The 6,484-nt window shown below is 41.9% G+C and overlaps 1 long non-coding RNA gene across 1 annotated transcript; it reads right to left on the bottom strand.

Moving 5' to 3' along the window:
* Positions 1-1,066: 1,066 nt before the first annotated feature.
* LOC141427947 (uncharacterized) lies at positions 1,067-1,616 on the bottom strand. The gene is made up of 2 exons (XR_012451391.1): positions 1,462-1,616; positions 1,067-1,206 (listed from the first exon to the last, which is right to left on the bottom strand). It is a non-coding gene; the product is annotated as an uncharacterized lncRNA (long non-coding RNA).
* Between the last annotated feature and the right edge of the window lie 4,868 nt (positions 1,617-6,484).

Raw genomic sequence — 6,484 nt, 5'->3', positions numbered from 1 at the left:
TTGTCTATTTTATTATTTACAGTACTTGATTTAATTCTTTAGACTGTTTATTTAATTACAAAAGCAGTAACTATTTTTAATTTTAAGGTAGAAGTAAGTAAATAAATAAAAATGGGTATGATTTTATCGATCACCTAATGAAATGCATTTTTGGTCACCTAATAAATAATATTTGTTCCTAAAATAGTAGATCTGTCACCTAAATTGAATCACAAAATAAAATTAAAACGGTTACCTAAATATTAATTAAAAATTATCCCTCTGTCCCTTGTCCCTTTTTCTAGCCTTATAAGTTTCGTATTAATATGATGGTGATGATGATGGATGGTTTTTTTTTAATTTGCCGCGGTTTCTCGTGGTCAGCTTTCGCGGGCCAGAGTCTAACCCCAAACCAACTGATCAAATGCTCCGGTTTATTTGGCTATGTTTTGGCTACGCGCTTCTACAACATTTTCAGCAGCTCAAGTTATTTAGACCACCTCCTTTGTGTTTGTCTGTCAATTCATCTTCGAATTATAATGTCATGTGAATCGAACGTTTCGTAACTAAAGGTGTAGCCGCATTAACTGAGCGGTCGCGATGAATGCGCAGTTTTACTCCCCACCGAGTCTATAGCGGGTAGGGTACCTCGCCCCGCCACCACGTCTCATTCCTAGGGAGGAAGAGGAATAAAAGGTTGTCGGACTAGAGATGAAAACGCAATTTTCCACTCGGCTACCTACTCATGAAAATTAAACTTTCCGAACAGCAGGGCTACTACGAAACTTGAAACTCGAAGTTTGTGTCGTGCGGTCCCTCTGACACTTATACTATTTAATACGAGAGCGACACGAACTTCGAGTTAAGAGTTTCGTAGTAGCCCTGCAGGAGAGATGAAAAGAATAATGTCACCTTGTAGGGAATTTTTTGAGAAAATGATATCAATTTCAGCTTGGTAGGTACCTCCATGCGTTCCTGAGAAAAGGGTCTTTATGGTCTTAGGTAATAGACGGACGGACACAAAGTAATCTTAAAGGAATTCCGTTTTTGCCGACTGAGGTACAGAACTCTAAAAATAAATACTATGTAATTTGAATATTATTTTATTTGTCTATCTAACTATTAACATGTCAGTTGCTTACATAGTAATTACATTTTATCTTAAATACAATGAACTGCAGTCTGAGGCAGCGGCGCCGGCGCAGTGGAAGCGCTAATTTCTTGGCTCTGCAATAGGTACAAAAATAAGGTCAGAAAATTATCAGATCGTCGGTCGTTTTCTTGTACAATAGAGAAGCTTCACGAAAGTTAGCTAAGTTGTTAACCTTTTGAACGCCACAGTCGGCAAAACGCGACTGAAAATCGTGCCATAAGCGCCATGTCGGCATATCGTGGCGCATATGGAACGATTTTCAGTTTTTTTTTGTCGTCTGTGGCCGACCGTGGCGTTCAAATGGGACGGAGAACTGAGGAAATACGTACCGCTTGACTAATATCCTCGGGATCAGTAATATCCAGCGCGCGAATAAGCCGCGGAAGACGTGGGTTATTTCCTCTCTCAATACCACGGGGCCAGGGGGAGATGTTAAAGATAGAGTTACCATGGGGAAAGAAGGTGACGCGAGGATAGAAGGCTGCATGGGAGAGATGGTGCGGGATAGCAGGTGAAGCTAGTATAGGCTGAGTAGTAGAGTGAGGCTCTATGACAGTAGCGGACGTTATGGGTATCGCAGGAGCCAGAGACGGCTCTGGAGATGCTGATGATAGTACGGAATTTGAAGATTTCGTAGTGGACAAAATAAGCTCTTGTTCAAAGTCAATGGGAGGCAAAGCGCGACGGCGTCGCACCCGACGACGACGCTTCTTGGCCGACGGCCATTCGTTGCCAGCACCGTCTGTCTCATCTTCCCCACCGTCCCTTTCATTCTCCTGCCTAAATTCTCCTTCCACTTTTTGTAATAGCGCGAGAGCGCGGCGCTTAACGCGCTGAAGTTCGTCATCCTGTGAAGGTGGCTTTGTGATGGGGGCTGATGAAGTTGTAGGTTGAACTGACGGGGGCTGAAAGACCGCTGGCGAAAATATTGGTCGCGAACATGGTAGTAATGGCTCAGGAGGGGGAAGTAAGGGCTTCGCTTTTGACACAAAAGTCAGCTCCTGTGTCGGCTTTGATTGTGCCACAGGAGCAAGCGTTGGAGGCTCAGCTTCTACGGTATTAGTCTTGCGTCGTTTCTTGGGCTTTGGTGGGGAGGCGGTTGGCGCGCGCTCGCCTTTGAAACTGAATACCCGCTGCCATTCGTGCTCGACTCGTACCACGCTGTAACACAAAAAGGCCGATTAATTGAAGTGATCCTTGAAATCTCACTCATCATCTCATCATCATCCCAGCTATATACGTCCACTGCTGGGCACAGGCCTCCTCTCAGAACAAGAGGGCTTGGGCCATAGTTCCCACGCGGGCCCAGTGCGGATTGGGAACTTCACTAAAATCTCACTAATTATTATAAATGCGAAAGTTTGTATTCTGTTCGATTTAGATGAAATTCGGTATACAGATACAGGTAGTTTGAGTCCTGGGGAAAGACATTAGATAGGTTTTATCCTGGAAAATTTCACAATTCCTGCGGGATAGCGCTAAAAGTAATCTACGCGGACGGATTCGCAGTTCGGAGTTCATAAAGCTCTCTCAAGAAAATATCAATGCAGATGTATGTATGTACGTACAGTCAACCATTTATACATGACCCACGGTAGTAGAACAGTTTCACAGTCCTCAGTCAAGTAATGCGATGACACTATGACTTTTTCTACGAAAAGGTTCCACAGTAGGTCACGAGTCAGTTGGTTTTAATGTGGTATGAATGAACTAAAAACAGTTACTTTGCTCAACTACGACCTTATAATAGCTACGTCTATGAAACAAATGTGTGTTCATGCAGCTCCTCCACCTCCACAGTGTAAGAAGGATTATTTAGGGGGGGAGGGGGGCAGGTCAGGCGGTATGTGATACAGGAACAAAATAATTACAATTCGCGTGATAAGGGGAGGGTTGCTAAAATGGTATAAAATGGTGTGCCGGACTTATGGATGGCCCCTTCCGGCTGATGATGATGACGGACAGTCAGTATAAGTCTAAGTAGTAAGGTATTGGCTTGTTCAATGGAGGTGTAAATGTAATTCTAAGTCAACCACTTTCAGAAGAAGCAATGCTGATTTACAGGTTCATTAGACAGGCCTTTGCATTCAGAGACGTGGCTTCAGTGCAAGGGAGAGCGTAAAATTTGTAACTGTGGCTCCCCATGAGGCTGACATAGTCACATTTGGTGTGCTAAAGCCTCGTTAAAATACTAGATAAAAAAATATATAAGTCATCACAAAGAGCTCACCGCAGCGCGTCGCCTGGTCGCAACAGCCGCAGCGGCTCGTCCGGCGGCAGCGTGTGGCTGTCACACAGCAAGCAGAAGCGCTCGCGCAGCGCCGCCGCGCGCCGCAGCCGCCGCGCCAGCCAACGCACGGTGCGAGTGCCCCGTGGCTACAAACATGAAGGAACTCGAGTTAGTTAAAAAATCTAAAAAAAAGAAGTTTTGTGGTCTAACTTTAAGTTAGGTTAGGGTACCAGTGAGATACACCTTTGGCCTCATCTGCACTTAACATCAGGAGTCAATCACGGTAAGTTTTTGTTTTTTTTTAAGGCAGCTGGTTTTTTTTTTTAATTTCAATTTCATACTTGTTTGATATTGGTGTGACAATACCTTTTCAAGTTTTCAACATCAACAATGTATAGATCCGCATGGAAGGTTCAATGCCAGTGATATATATATCTCATACATAACAAAGATAGCATTTTACAAGTTCCAGTTAATATAAAAAACTTTTCTTTCTGTGAAACATCCATATATGTATACTAATATTATAAATGCGAAAGTGTGTGTGTTTGTATGTTTGCATGTTTGTCGGTCTTTCACGTCGAAACGGAGCGACGGATCGACGTGATTTTTAGCATAGAGATAGTTTAAGGGCCTGAGAGTGACATAGTCTACTTTTTATCCCAAAAAAATCCACAGTTCTTCTTGTATGTATTAATCTTGTTCTGAGAGGAGGCCTGTGCCCAGCAGTGGGACGTATATAGGCTGGGATGGAAGCCGCAAAAGCTAGTATTTAAATAAATATTTTGCAAGTTTCCAAGGAAGATTTTTAATTTCATTATTTAATTTAAATAGAAAATAAACTTACCTTTGGTACCCATAGGAGACAAGATGCTTGTTCCTGGAAATATTCACTTAAATCCACAGTGATGCGGAATGCAGCAACATTAGACTCTGGGTCAATAACCCCATCCTCATCAGACACCACTTCTTCTGTAAACAAGTTAAAGTAGGGTAACTTTCATACTTCATATTCACAAGTAGCAATAAATACAATACTAAAAGATAATGATTGTTCTACACTCATATTATTGATGAGATATTCAAGACATCCACTGTTGGACATAGGAGTAGGCCTCCCCCATAGACCTCCAGTTGCCTCGGTTGGAAGGAGCTAGCATCCATAGTGAACCCGTGACTTTAACCAGGTCATCCATCCCTGTCGTCTCGCTTGCCGATCCGCGGTCTCCACTCGAGAACCTTTCGGCCCCTGCAACAATCTGTTCTCCGTGCTATATGGCCTGCCCAATGCCACTTCAATGAGCTAATTTGCCTGGCTATGTTGTTGACCTTTGTTCTTCTATGTATCTCCTCATTTCTGATTTTCAACAGTGGACATCCTATGGCTGATTTGATGATGATGATGATTCAAGACATAATAGACAAGACAAGACGGAGGTGGCGGTCCTCCCCGGGTGCCAAGCAGAGCACTAAGGTGTGAAAATGATAACTCACTTGTACATTCAAAGCAGACGCACAAAATATCAGTCTTTAAAGACATTTTAGTAAAATAAAGTCTCGTAAGCTAAGCATGTATTTGAGTAAGGGTGCTAAATACATTACTGCCCGGGGTGCCACTACACTGCCACTGTATAATAGCCATTGTAGCTTAGTGGTCTGACCTATGCCGTAAGATTGGTTTTGGAGTCTTTTTGTATTTTTTATTTCAACTCCAAATTTTGTTACTTTGCGGTCATCCTGTAAAACCCATATCGAAAATACAAACTGAAACATAAATGTACAGAAAAGACAGAAAATACACCAGCGCCTCCTCAGGAGGACCTGGTTTGATTCCAGCGCTGGTCTATTTTCTGTTTTTTCTGTGCATCTATGTTTCAGTTTGTATTTTCGATATGACTATGCTTTTCGAGCAGAGGGTCATAGGTTTGAAGGTGGGCATATGTCTGAGTTTTTCACAATAATTTATGTATAAATCTACATTTTTTTTAAATATATTAAAGGGGCAAGCATGCACCTCAGAAAACATCCTGCAGAAACCTACAATAATAGACAATCAATGGTGTGTGTCAAATTCCCAATCCACATTGGATCCGCGTGCGAACTACAACAGAAGCCCTAGCAATTAGCATTCTGAAAGGAGGCCTGTGCTTTGAATTGGGACATAAGCCAAGATGATGATGATGAATGTATACAGCAGGGTTAAAAGCAAAATAGATATACAGTAATGAAATTGCAACGAAACTGAACCTTAATATCTTTACTTTGTTAAATTTTTCTCCGTTTAGTTACAAAGTTTAAGTTTAGTTCAGAATCAATTTTGTTTAGTTACCTACATCTATTATTTTGCAGTCGACTATGTAGCAGAAAGTATTACCCTGCTGTAATTTGCATTTTAAATCTACATTCTTGGCTACATCACATCATTTTTACTCTATAACACGAACCCACCTGGTGAGGTTCCGATAGGGCACCGCAGCGGGCCCGACTCAGGCATAGCTTTTGTTAGTAATTCTTTATTTGCTATTGCTTGCAGCTGAAATAATCCTATTGATAAAATATAAAATGCCGAAGTACCTAGATAACCTAGCAAGCACGGTAAATAAAACAACTGTCATTGTCAACTTGTCAATGTCAGTCCATTCCCAACTATTTTTATTGTATAGGAGATTCCGCTCGTTGATTCGTTGGTGTACACACGTGCCCCGGTGTAATCTCTAAGAATAGTGATCTCGGTTCAATACCTGGGTAGTTTTTACTAATATTGGTGTTGGTTTATAACAATTTTATCATCCAGGTGGTTTTACACGTAAGTATTTGGGATTTTTTAGCATGAGTGACAAAGATCCTCCCGATAAGGGAGGCTCGTTGTCGTTTACCACAAATGAGGGTATGTCATCACAAGACTCATACGATGGCTCATTTCTACCTCTCACTCAAGCTTCACAAATGCAAATTGGGGGATGTACAAAGTACAAATAGAAAGCGAAGTGCAATGCTTGATGGTGGTATTGTTAGCATATCCGAGTCTCCGAAAAAACTCAATCTCCTGGGGATTCTATTCAAAATATGTATGTCACTCCCGGGTATAGCGCAGACGATCCGCCCTTGAAATATTCAGATGT

Source organism: Choristoneura fumiferana, chromosome 5 (genome assembly GCF_025370935.1).
Source record: "Choristoneura fumiferana chromosome 5, NRCan_CFum_1, whole genome shotgun sequence".
In the NCBI taxonomy this organism is placed as follows: Eukaryota; Metazoa; Arthropoda; class Insecta; order Lepidoptera; family Tortricidae; genus Choristoneura; species Choristoneura fumiferana.
This window is presented reverse-complemented; position numbering and strand designations above follow the sequence as displayed.